General features: G+C 40.3%; 1 protein-coding gene across 2 annotated transcripts in view; it reads right to left on the bottom strand.

Moving 5' to 3' along the window:
- The window catches only part of PTPRN2 (protein tyrosine phosphatase receptor type N2), a 686,806-nt gene that overhangs the window by 546,237 nt on the left and 126,376 nt on the right, over positions 1-14,193 (bottom strand). The gene's annotated exons all lie outside the window — the stretch shown is intronic.

Raw genomic sequence — 14,193 nt, 5'->3', positions numbered from 1 at the left:
TAAAAATCCATAAAAGCCACAGCAGCCCCTGACTGACTGTAAGCAATTTTTCGCATTATTATGATTAATAATAATAATCTTTATTTATACCCCGCCACCATCTCCCCCAATAGGGACTCGGGGCGGCTTACTGCCAAGGGCAGTACTGATCCAACTGGCTTTTGCTCAACATTAGTCAACTTTTATGCTGAGGTATATTTCTGCTCTTCTTTACAACTAGCCCAGAAAAAGCTAAATGCCTACCTTAGTACAATCACTATTAAAATCCTAATAACAAGTTCACAGAGACACAAATAAAAAAACAATGCAATGTAGTTAGCTCCTGGTGGTGCAATGGGTTCAATTCTTGTGCCAGTAGGACTGAAGACCAGCAGGTTGGAGGTTCGAATGTGGGGAGAGCGCGAATGAGCTCCCTCTGTCAGCTCCAGCTCCCCATTGTGGGGACATGAGAGAAGCCTCCCACAAGGATGGCAAAACATTTGGGCATCCCATGGGCAATGACCTTGTAGGCGGCCAATACTCTCGCACCAGAAGCAATTTGCAGTTTCTCAAGTCGCTTCTGACACACACAAAAAAAGCAATGTAGTTCTAGTCTAGTCAGACGGAGAAGCGATGCATCTTACATTCATTATACCATCAGATTAGGGGAATATTCGCTGGACACTTGTTGGAACACCCCAGCAAGTGAGAGTCCAAAAGTGGCAGGCTCAAACACAGAACCTCAATCAATGGCTGATACCAAATGAGAGACTCCCCCCTGGGCACACAGAAGACTGGGCGACTTGGAAGGCGCTGAACAGACTGTGCTCTGGCACTACGAGATGCAGAGCCAATCTTAAGAAATGGGGCTACAAAGTGGAATCCACGACATGTGGGTGCAGATAAGAGCAAACCATTGACCACCTGCTGCAATGCAACCTGAGCCCTGCCACATGCACAATGGAGGACCTCCTTGCAGCAACACCAGAGGCACTCCAAGTGGTCAGATACTGATGAAAGGACATTTAATCAACTACCAAGCATGCAAACTTTGTGTTTTTTCTGTCTGTTTGTTTGTTTTTGTTAAAAATGTAATACAAATGTCTGGTTGCTGATGACACAATAAATAAATAAATAAAATAGGGGATTTTTTTTTCTAAAATGAGGACAGATTTTTAAAAAGGAATGTCTACAGAGTTTGTTTTGAATGATCAATGGGCACCGAACTTTGCCAGAGCCTTGTTCTATTCATACCTTATTCATAATGGATATGGTGAAGTCAAGCAAGGGTAAAACTCGGAAGCTCCATTAGTGCTAGCTTTATACCATGATTTTAAATATATGTGTGTATAAATTCTATATGTATAAATTATGCACATTGTGCAGGCACTTGTAAGAGGGCCTTACAAATAGTGTCCCCTCAAGGCAAATTACATGAACTCTCATTAAGTTGTATCCAATGATGGATGTAGCAAACAGTTTTAGGCCTTGGGAGCATAATCTATGACTAGTAAAACTATTAGTGAGGAGGAAAGCTCATTTACAGCTTTCAGAAACCAGCAGCTATCAGTCTCTGCCATGTAAATGAGCTGGAAGAAGTAGTATTCTGGGATGCAAAACATCCTGCAAAGTGTAAATGGGAGTGTATTGCTAATCATTCCTCTCCCTGGTGTGTACTTTAGCTTTGCTGTGAATGGTGTGTGTAACTGAACTGGTTTTCTAGTAATAACACTTCATTCCCTTTGAGATATAGGAAAGTGAGAGAGGGGACATTGATCAATGCCAAAACAGAACATTTACATTGAAAAGAAAAACATAATTTTCTTCACTAGTAAATGTTCCAGAAATTGTAACTAGGAATTCAAATTCAATTATCCACATCTTTAGTAAATGATTTTGTGGACATCACTTAATGACACATAATTCTCCTACCATGTAACATAGGAAGGGGTCAGACATATCTGACAAATTAGGGAGACTTGCAAAGTACAAGCTCACAGGGAGGACAAGCGAGAGATGTAGACAGGATCCCTTGGTGCACTGTGGGAGTAAAACTACGTTGGCATGGGCAATGGCAGCAGGAGGGAAATGGCTGTGATGCAGGAGTCGTGAAAGAAGTAATGCACTAAGAAAATGCATTGCTCAAAGCTGGAAGATTTTGCTCTGTCTTTCGTCATCACAAACATCCCTAGAAAAGGGATGTTATTGAAAAATTGACACACACACTACTCCTATCTATATAAATAAAAATGTAATGTTCGTTTGTGGGATTAACAGAACTCAAAAACCACTGGGGGAATTGACACCAAATTTGGACACAAGACACCTACTAACCGAAGGAGTGACCATGACTCCAAAAAAATGATTTTGTCATTTGGGAGTTGTAGTTGCTGGGATTTACAGTTCACCTACAATCAAAGAGCATTGTGCCCGGTAGCAAATTGGCAGCCAGTGGAGCTGGCGCAACCGAGGAGTTGTATGCTCCCAGGTTGCTAATAGGAGCGGCACTCAGGGAGCATACAATTCCTCTGTTGCGCCAGCTCCACTGGCTGCCAATTTGCTACCGGGCACAAATCAAAGTGCTGGCTTTACCTTCTAAAGCCCTAAACGGTTCTGGCCCAACCTATCTGTACGAACGCATCTCCTCCTATGAACCAGTTAGGACGTTAAGCTCGTCTGGGGAGGCCCTGCTCTCGGTCCCGCCGGCCTCACAAGCACGCCCGGCGGGGACGAGAGACAGGGCCTTCTCAGTAGTGGCCCCTCGACTGTGGAACGCCCTTCCTACAGACATCAGATTGGCCCCCTCCTATCTGGCATTCCGGAAGAGAGTGAAGACCTGGCTCTTTGAACAGGCTTTCAACTAAGCAGTGCAATTGATTGACTATTGGAATATGGATTAATGGACAATGAGAGTGGATGCTGATTCTATTGATGAGACGTGATGGATTGTTATTTTGTTGTATTGTTGTATTGATGTTTGATGCTAATTAATTGATATTGCTGATTTAATTGACTAATGATCTGTTTTGTACTGTTGAATTGGTTGTTAACCGCTCTGAGTCGCCTGAGGGCTGAGAAGAGCGGTATACAAGTGAAGCAAATAAATAAATAAATAACTCCACCAACAATGGAATTGAACCAAACTTGGCACATAGGACTCCCATGACCAACAGAAAATTCTGGAAGGATTTTTGTGGGCATTGACTTTGAGTTTGGGAGTTGTAGTTCACCTACATCCAAAGAGCACTGCGGACTCAAACAATGATGGATCTGGACCAAACTTGGCACAAATATTCCATATGGCCAAATATGATCACAAATGGAGTTTGGAGGAAATAGACCTTGACATTTGGGAGTTGTAGTTACTGGGATTTATAGTTCACTGACAATCAGAGCATTCTGAACCCCAACAACAAAAAAATTGAGCCAAACACAGAACCCTCATGACCAACAGAAAATACTGTGTTTTCTGATGGTCTTTGGCAACCCTTCTGACACAGATTCTGTCAACCTAGCTTTTTGAAAGCATGCAAATGTGAATAGATCAATAGGTACCGCTTTGAAGGGAAGGTAACAGTGCTCCATGCAATCATGCCGGCCACATGACATTGGAGGTATCTATGGACAACGCTAACTCTTAGGCTTGGAAATGGAGATAAACACCGTCCACCAGAGTCAGACATGACTAGACTTAATGGCAGAGAACTTTTACAATTACCTTTTTAATGATCATTACACTAATAAAATATGGAGATAATTAGTCACTTACTTTTTTTACTGTAAAATTTATTTACTGGCCTGAAACAAAGTTTTACAGAAGCAAATGTTCAGTTTCTGGGGTTCTTTTCTGGCCATTGCAATGATTTCTTTCATTTCATAATTAGCACTGGAAAACCAGTAATGCTAGATATGCATGAAGTAGGTTGACAGAAAAGGAAAATAAAGGTGGGGAAAATAAAATTTGGACATTTTAAAAGAAACTGAAAAAATTAGATAAAAGAGGATTAACTGGAGGTGTATCTACCAAACCTGGTCATTTGGAGGGTATGCAGCCCACCTTGATGACAGTGGCTACAGAAACATTTACAGAACAACAAAAGCGAGGGAGAAACACAGAACCAACCGGAGAGGAAAAAAGAAAAATGAGCAAATGAGTTATTATCATTGATAAGCAGGATGAGAAAAGAGGGTCAGCAGAGATTTGGAATGAATAAATGAGAAAGTTTGGTAGAAGGATGGCAGAAAGAAAGGGACTGCCTTCATTATTCAATATAAATGAACAAAGAGGAGATTAAATACATAATCAAGGGCGAGTGGGAGACAAAAAAAGGACAGGATGACAGCTGTAATAAGAAAAATAATTTATGCATGTTTATTGTGATTTATGCAGAGAAAGAAATGCAAGTTTAGAGAGATTGTGCACCGTTTAGGATACAAAGAGACGAAATATTAAGATACCAAATCACTATGAACTTGTCAATCTTCTGGGGAAGAAAATATTGTTCTCCTTAAACAAATGCGCATTTAAATAAAATTATAATCATTTTTATAATATCTAAGTTAACTCTTTTTTTCTCTATAAGAACTTGTCTACATATTAATTAAATAGATGGCCACTGAATTATTTTGTTGTGAGGTATATGTCATCATCATTCAAATTGCAAACTATGTTTCCGTGTTACTAACCATCATTCTGCTTGAAAAGTTCAGCTCTTGAAGAAAGATGTGAGACAGTTCCATCCAATTAAATTGGCAGTGACCTGACAAAAACATCATCTTTTACAACCTTAGCCTGAAGCACAGTATAGTGATTTTTTTCTTGTTGCACTATAACCTACACAAAAGCATTTCAACTATTGGGATGAAATGCTGTCAGTGTTGTGGCATTTGGAAACATTTTTATATTATCTGTTTTCTCTTACTCAACAGCATCAAATAGAGTTTATTTTGAATAGTTTATGAAGTTGCATGAGAGTCCATTCTTTCAATTATCAAATATTCGAAAAGAAAACCATAGACTTTTACTTTTAATCTTACCAAGTACTTTGGTTCCTTTCTAATCATTGAATAAAAGCACAAGTTCTAGATACAGAAATAACTTGCTTGTTGGGTTGCTGTGAGTATTGCAGGCTGCATGGCCATGTTCCAGAACAGCGTTTCTCAACCTGGGGGTCAGGACCCCTGGAGGCGTCGTGATTGATTATCAGAGGGGTCTCCAAAGACCATAAGAAAACACAGTATTATCTATTAGTCATGGGGATTCTGTGTGGGATGTTTGGCTCAATTCTATCGTTGATGGGATTCAGAATGCTCTTTGATTGTAGGTGAACTATAAATCCCAGCAACTACAACTCCTAAATGTCAAGGTCTATTTCCCCAAATTCCACTAGTGTTCACATTTGAGCCTATTGAGTATCTGTGCCAAGTTTGGTCCAGTTTAATCATTGTTTGAGTCCACAATGCTCTCTGGATGTGGCTGAACTACAACTCCAAAACTCAATGTTGATTCTCAGGGGGAACAACATAGGAAAAGATACTGGAAGGGGCATGATGTTTTCTCTGAGTTGGGAATGGGGGAAGTGGGATTCCATATCAACATCCTATACAATTGCAATATTTTGTCATTATGGCCTCTCTTTTTAACAAAGAGTCTCAAATCATGGAGCAAGACATGGAATAAATAGCAGTGAGAATGGTACTGCCATATTTTAAGTGCAAGAAAATAACAACTAAAGTACAAATGCAGGGACGGTGTGAAAGAGTGCGCTGCCATTCTACCTTTTAGACTACGGGAGAAGCGAGTTTGAGGCATACGACCTGAAACAATTAGTGGGATGAACACCAAAGCCAATAAAGCTATAGCTCTTACGAACTTTGATAAAGAAAGTCTGAAATCTGCAGGAAAATCTATTTTTAGGACCGCCAGACTACATTATTGTGCCTACAATTTTGTTCCTGAAGTAAGGTAAGTGCAATTCGTGACACATTACCATTTAAAGAACTCATTTGAAGCAAATCAGCTAGACACTCAAGGATTAGAAACTGGCAGGGCAATTATTGACAGGTGCAAAAAAGCACTTACAACAACTGGGCCCAATATCAATATAATTATTATTAAGTTTAGAAACACCACTTCCCATAGCTACAGTGATCATTTTGTTCAAGCTGTTTAATACGTGCATTGATCAAAGCCATATGTAAGTACAAATCCCATCAAATTGCACTCAGAACAAGTATGACAAGGTGTGGGGGGTTTTTTTACAAGCACAGTAGGAGCATATACGAGATGAGAAATACAAATATTGCAGAAGACAAAGGGAATAATAGATATATGGCTGATGTGCCAGAAAAATAGGTGTATTCACACATATGATGATGTGCTCTGGTGGTATCTTGTGGAATGCCATAATGAAGAATTATTTTTGAGACTTGATGCAATCTATGCAGCTGCTTTGTGCAAGCAGTATGATGCGGGCTATAATATGAATCCAATTTATATGTTTTTTTTGTTATTTAAGTAATATCAAAGCAGATAAATAATTAGGAAGCAGGCTGCAGTTGGCAAGGAAGGGAGTTTATGGTTGTTCTCAAAATCCAACATATACAGTGAAGATGCTTTTGTTGGCACCTTTCATATTAATGGTGAATAGCAGTGGAGGAAACTATTTTTTTAGGACCATAACACAACACCTCTTCTTCTAAAATGCTTCTAGTACTGGAGCCCCCAATAGTGCAGTGGGTTAAACGGTTCGGGCCCTGCTTACTTGTCCAGACGCATCTGTCCCTACGTCCCTCCTCACAATTTAAGATCATGCAGGGAGGCTCTGCTCTCGCTTCCGTCAACAGCGCAAATGCAGCTGGCGGGGACGAGGAGCCTTCTTGGCTGTGGCTCCCGCCTATGGAACACACTCCCAAAGGAGGTAAGATTTGCTCCCTCGCTCCTGACATTTTTTAAAAAAATTAAAATCATGGTTCTGGGACCAGGCCTTCGGATAATAGATGTATGCAGCTTTTAGTGGGATAAGGACTGGAACGGTGACTCGACTGATGAGACTGTTTTATGGTTTTAATAACTGTTTTGATATTTGGTTGTTTGGGGTTTTTTTGTCGTGTCAGGAGTGACTTGAGAAACTGCAAGTCGCTTCTGGTGTGAGAGAATTGGCCGTCTGCAAGGACGTTGCCCAGGGGACGCCCGGATGATTTGACGTTTTTATCATCCTTGTGGGAAGCTTCTCTCATGTCCCCGTATGAGGAGCTGGAGCTGATAGAGGGAGCTCATCCACCTCTCTCCGGATTCGAACCTGCAACCTGTCGGTCTTCAGTCCTGCTGGCACAGGGGTTTAAAGTGTGGTTTTACTACTGTAGTCATAAGGCATTGAATTTTTGCCATTATATATGTGCAAACCACTTTGAGTCCCCCCAGAGGTGAGAAAAGCTGTATATAAATAATGTAAATAATAAATAATAATAATAAACCACTGGCCTACTGAATTTGCTGACTGAAAGTTTGGCCGTTTGAATCTGGGGAGTGGGTGAGCTCCCGCTGTTAGCCCCAGCTTTTGCCAACCTAGCAGTTCAAAAACATACATATGTGAATAGATCAATAAGTACCACTCTGGTGGGAAGGTAACAGCACTCCATGCTGCCCACATGAACTTGGAGGAGTCTTCAGACAACGCAGGCTCTTTGTCTTAGAAATGGAGATGAGCACCTACCCCCAGAGTTGGACATGACTAGACTTAATGTCAGGGGAAAACCTTTATCTTTACTAATACTGTTGTAAATATGGAAACATGAAATCTGCTCTTTAATAAACACAAACTTTGTGCCATCTGCAAGCTGCCCCGAATCCCTTCGGGAAGATGGTGGTGGGATACAAGAATAAAGTGATTATGATTATGATTATTAAGTGGTTAAATGAATACACACAGCACATTATCTAGCTTAGCCCAATGGATAGCTCTTTGGATTCCAATAAATATTATTATCTTTCAAGTAGCTGAAACACCAAAGACCCTGTTCACAAATCATAATGCAAAAGAGATCTTCAGAATGTTTAAAATGTGTTTCATTCTTAAAATTGTTCAATATATTTCACCAAGAAAATATTTGTACGAGCTTTTCGATTACTATTATCAAAAAACAAGAGAGCAAAATCTAGATGTCACTGAGACTAGATGATTAACATCTTGGAAAGAAGTGAGATAAGCAGGGTTCCTCCTGGGCCCAGTTCTGTTCAACATCTTTATTAATTACTTAGATGAAGGTTTAGAAGGCATGATCATCAAGTTTGCAGACAACACCAAATTGGGAGGGATAGCTAATATTCCAAAAGGCAGGAGCAAAATTCAAAACGATCTTGGCAGATTAGAGAGATGATTGGCCGAAAGTAACAAAATGAAGTTCAATGGTGACAAATGCAAGATACTCCACTTTGTCAGAAGAAATGAAATGCTAAGATACAGAATGGGGGATGATGCCTGGATCGACAGCAGTACTTGTGAAAAAGATCTTGGAGTTCTCATGGACAACAAGTTAAATATGAACCAACAGTGTGATGCGGTGGCTAAAAAAGCCAATGGGATTTTGGCCTGAATAAATAGAAGTATAGTGTCTAGATCCAGGGAAGTCATGCTATCCCTCTATTCTACCTTGGTCAGACCACACCTGGAATACTGTGTCCAATTGAAGGGAGATATTGACAAGCTTGAATGTGCCCAGAGGAGGGTGACTAAAATGAGCAAGGGTCCAGAGAACAAGCCCTACGAGGAACAGCTTAAAGAGCTGGGCATGTTTAGACTGCAGAAGAGAAGACTGAGAGGAGACATGATGACCATGTATAAATATGTGAGAGGAAGTCATAGGGAGGAGTGAGCAAGCTTGTTTTCTGCTGCCCTGGAGACTAGGATGCAATGGAACAATGGCTTCAAACTACAGGAAAGGAAATTCCTCCTGAACATGAAGAAGAACTTCCTAACAGTGAGAGCAGTTCAGCAGTGGAACTCTCTGCCCCAGAGTGTGGTGGAGGCTCCTTCTTTGGAGGCTTTTAAGCAGAAGCTGGATGGCCATCTGTTGGGAGTGCTTTGAATGCAATTTTCCTGCTTCTTGGCAGGGGGTTGGACTGGGTGGCCCACGAGGTCTCTTCCAACTCTATGATTCTAATCATATTTGGAGAAGCAATGTTCTATTTCCTTCTATACACAGAAGGTCCACTAGAGAAAATCCATCTGACATAACTTTTCATTGGACAGCTTTAAACCAGCTATTTCTCTACAAACCTTGCCAAATTAAAGTGCAATAATTGGAAGTCCAGGCCCTGTTTTAAAAATTGATCCATCTGGAAAAGATCAAAGCCTACGCCAACAAAAAAAAATACCTCACACAGTACAAGCCAAGTTTCAGCACATGAACAGTTACTTGTGCTCTTGCCTCCATATGCTTTCCTTCCTCATGGGATTTTCTCAAAAGGAAAGTCCATCTGGCACAATCCGTTATGTCTCCTAGATGATCTGTCAACTGTTTTTGTTCAGAAAGGTTTCAGTTTTCCAAGGCATGGTGATCTTGCTGATCTTATGAATTTTTGCTATGTTAACATATTCTGTATTTAAACTCTATCTCTATAACGTAAAAGGAAGACTACATCATCAGAATGCAATGCAAACAGAATATAGTATGCAAAACGTTAATAATAATAAATACTGGATATCATAACTAATATGTTGGTATTAAATATGCATGAAATAATAAATAAGATTCTCACTCTTCTGGCAGTAATGGAAGTAGTGTGGAAAGGAAATAAAAACCACAAAGTAATATGAGAATCCAATGCAAACCTATCACATTTGGAGGTGTGTGATAGCCACCCTCTTTGACATGTTCGATTAGACAAAGTAAGAGTTACTTAGGTGTAAGCATGCACAGGATCACATGTTGTGTGTGTATAAAGGGCCCCAGAGACCCTTAAACAAAGAAGAAATAAAGGGAGTGCAAATGATGTCAGAATCACCCAACAAAAAAAGCAGAGGATTCGGATTTAGAAAGAGCCAGGCAATGGACACTAGCTGTTTATGAAGAGTGTGGCTTTAGACACACTCTCCCTCCACAACTCAAAAAAATCTGATACTTCACTGGAGATTTGAAAGCATATTCCGCATAGTCTTAAAAGAATATCTACAGCTCGTGTTGTTAGAACTGTGCCACATAATACGCATGGCAAGCTTGTGACAGCCTCCCTTTTGGAAAGAAGTCCCAGGATAATAGCAGTCTTCTCTTGTTTGCTGAAGCATATATGAAGGCTGTGGATGCATACCCCAAAACACAGTATCACAGAAGAAGAGCTCCAGACAATTAATAAGCTGCACGTAACGTGATCATGTACTATGACCAAAGGAATTTTTCTAGAAGTCTTTTTTTAACACAGAAAAATCATTTCAGAATCGTCGAAGGCTTTCATGGCTGGAATCACTCAGTTCTTGTGGGTTTTTTCGGGCTATATGGCCATGTTCTAGAAGCATTTCTCCTGACGTTTCGCCTGCATCTATGGCAAGCTTCCTCAGAGGTGAGGACCTCACCTCTGAGGAAGCTTGCCATAGATGCAGGCGAAACGTCAGGAGAAATGCTTCTAGAACATGGCCATATAGCCCGAAAAAACCCACAAGAACATTTCAGAATCATTTTCACATAACACCAGCAATACACACCATTTTCCTCTTATCTTTTGGCAGAACTTATAAGTAGCCCACCAAATAACTCACCAAACAGTAACACATACAATCACATTTAAATGACATCTAGAGACCTGTGAATTAAGTCAATAAAAATATAATTACTTCACTCCTTTTGCAGTGTATCTATTTATTAGTTACTTACACGTTTTGTGTGCATCATAGGCCAGTGGTAAAAGTAAAAAGTAAGTTAGAGTATAATTATTCTGAATATTTGTGAGTAATATTGAAGTAAACTATTACTTTTTTTAAAATGGCACTATAATAGTAACCATTTTAAGCTATTAAGTCTAGAAATGGTACAATCTTTCAAAAGTTAAGTTACAAGCTCTGGACATATGGACACATCTCAAAAAGGCCTGTGGCAAAAGTAAAAAAAACTGGACACTGCCAGTCATATAATTTTGTTCCCTAGGAATCTCAGCGTTTGTACTGAAGTAGTAGGTATTATTTTCTAACACCCTCATTGCATTTGCCAATTTTAGCTCAGGTCACTCACAGAACCAGCCAGCTCCCATCACATGATGCCATGCCAGCTCTGTGGGTGAAGGAGGGTGGAGCTGGTGCATGCCACCGGCAGGGCAACATACAGTTGCTGAAGATTTTATTCATTTCCCTGGAAATGATTGTAAGGATTCATCCAAAGTCAGTGGTATTTCAGCCTCCCATACAGTCTATGGGAGAAAGCCACGTACCCACGCTTCACCCATGTGATCACCCTCCCTTGGATCTGGGCAATGTGGGGCATGGGGTGCTGGATTCACCATGCCTCGAAGCAAAGTGGAGTGCTGCCAGTAGTGTGATGAGGTGATAAAAGAGGCTGAAATACCACTGACTTTGGATGAATCCTTACAATCATTTCCAGGGAAATGAATAAAATCTTCAACAACAAATATCCCAAACCCATTAATAGCAAAACTAGAAAAAAATGTGCATCTTTTCCTGCATGTTTTATTCAACACATAGAACTATCCTCTTCTGCATTCAAGACTGAGGTTCAACTTCATGTCTCAAAAGGTAGAGAAAGGAACATGGAGCTTTGTTATCCTGGACTTACCACTTCATCACATGGGCTTCAGGGAGCCTTCTAGGATACTCCAAGGACACTTCCTTGATGGAGCCCATCAAACGATATGAGGCTACTTCCTGTGGGGCTCCATAGAGAAAACATCCTGGTAGCATGCTAGGATGCTGCCCAGAGAACATGGGGCACTTCCTGTGTTCTCATTGAAAAGAATGGGGGGAAGCCGGGCAGCGACATTTTCCCCCTTGAGATAAGGGAAAGGGTGATGTGGGCGATGCAAGGCAATAGTTTTGCTCTGCTGCCCACCAAAGTCACCCCATTGCTTGGTGAATTCCCCTGCTATCACCTGCCACGTGGACCTCAATGTGAGGAGGTCCTTACTGTGATTAACAGGCAGCAACTCGTTGATGAAGTGCCAATGACAGAAATGCTGGGAGAGTGGCTGCATTATTTTGGGTTTCATGGTAATCAAGGAGTTTGAAAACTGAGCCAGAGATGTTCCATAAACTTTAGGAAATCTTATCATTTATTTGTGTGTGTGTGTATATAATCACATTTATAAATGTGCTTTCAAACAATACAGAGAAAGTTGTGCAGATATCATACCTCAACACTTTAAAAGAGAAAAGAGTCTGAGAGGCCTTGGGATTCTACAAAATAAATACTGAAAGCACAATTATGAAGTATTTCAATACAAAGAGGAGAAAATGGAAAACATCTAAAGAAACTAGAATTGCTGCAAATAACTCTTTGATGAGCTAAGGCTGAAAAGGAACACATGTAGATCATGATAGGTATAATCAGGGATGACTACAAAAGAACCAATTCCATCTGTAAGAGTGGAATGAGGAAGGCTAAATCATAAAATGTCTCATAATTAATGTTTTGGGGTTTTTTTTTAAAAAAAACACCTAGCTTCTTGAGTATGCTAAGAACACAAAAAATGTTAGGACCACTTTTTGCAAAGTATGGTGACAGAGAGAAGGCGATCATTAAATTCTGAGTTGTGTTAATTTGGAGAAGACAGAATAGATAGATAAATATAATGGGACATGTATAAAAATGGGTATAACCAGAGAACATCCATTATAATTAAATTCAGGCCTTCAACCTAAGATTAATTACATCCAATGATTTCGACAGAATTTAACAGTTTAATTTCAGAGCTGCTCTTTGTCATTTTGGAAATTTGAGGATGACAGTTGAAGTGCCAAAAGTAGACAGAAGTGGAGTCCTTTCTCCAAAATCAGGGAATCACAGTATATTCATTCAGCCTGATGAAAATTGTGATGAACATTTGGCCCTAACTAAACTGCTCCATTCTGATTACAGCAAAGCATTTGAAAACGTATCCAATGATATCCTTGCTAGAAAAACTGAGGGTTAAATCATAATGCTGTTTAGTTGCTCCACAGCTGGTTGAACCACAGTATCTGGCACATGCACATGAATGGTTCTGTCCTTGGCCATGTTGTGTTCAACAGTTTTCTAAATTACTTGGCTGCAGCTGAAAAAAGGAATTGAATACCAAATTTGCAGCTGACACAAAGCTGGGAACCAGAGATAATATTGCAGAAGCCTGAGATTCAAAATGATATTGACATACTTTATTCTGGATTAAAACCAACAAGATGAAACTAAACAGAGGAAATTATAAATATTCCCTCAGGAATAACAAGGTGAGCAAACTGTTCAGCCTATACCATCCAGTTTGTAATTATCTGGACAGCCAAGAGCATCTCACCAAATGGCAAAAAGGTGCTACATGATCAACATTGGCCCCACCTAGTGACCATTTAAGTGGGCTTAGAAAGTGATCAATGGGCTAATCCAAATTAAACCAGGGCAGAGCCACTTAATGCTCAGGTAGGGCAGGTTGTAGTTTTTGTTTCATATTAATTAATATTAATAAGTAAATATTTATTCCTTCTGGGAATGGTGCAGTGTTGTGGCTCAGCAAGCAGCAGAGGATTTTTCTGATGTTTCAGAGTATGAGGGAATTGATGGGTTTCAAAGTGAAGGGTCAGCTTGTGATCAGAGAGAATTACAGACCAAGGAGGCCAAAGTTTGGGATTCCTGTGCTCGTTCCCAGGCAACAGAAGTGAAGGTTTATTGTCGAAGGCTTTCATGGCTGGAATCACTCAGTTCTTGTGGGTTTTTTCGGGCTATATGGCCATGTTCTAGAGGCATTTTTGCCTCTAGAACATGGCCATATAGCCCGAAAAAACCCACAAGAACTGAGAAGTGAAGGTTTCCGTTTCTCTGTGAAACGGCCTTGGGCCAATGGTGAGGTTTCTCAGAAAACCAGATTAGGCCCAAGAAGGCAAGGAGTGAAAAATAGACAAACAAAGTATTCTCAGAGAATCCGAGATAAGACCATAAAGGCCCGTGGTATTCTGAATGATCTCATGGGCACCTAGATGGGCCTGGGCAGGCTTAAATTAGGTACTTTGGGCTTCAAGCTCT

The sequence above is a fragment of the Anolis sagrei genome, chromosome 6 (assembly GCF_037176765.1).
Source record: "Anolis sagrei isolate rAnoSag1 chromosome 6, rAnoSag1.mat, whole genome shotgun sequence".
NCBI lineage: Eukaryota > Metazoa > Chordata > Lepidosauria > Squamata > Dactyloidae > Anolis > Anolis sagrei.
The sequence above is the reverse complement of the archived record's forward strand: the minus strand, read 5'-3'. Positions and strand labels throughout refer to the sequence as shown.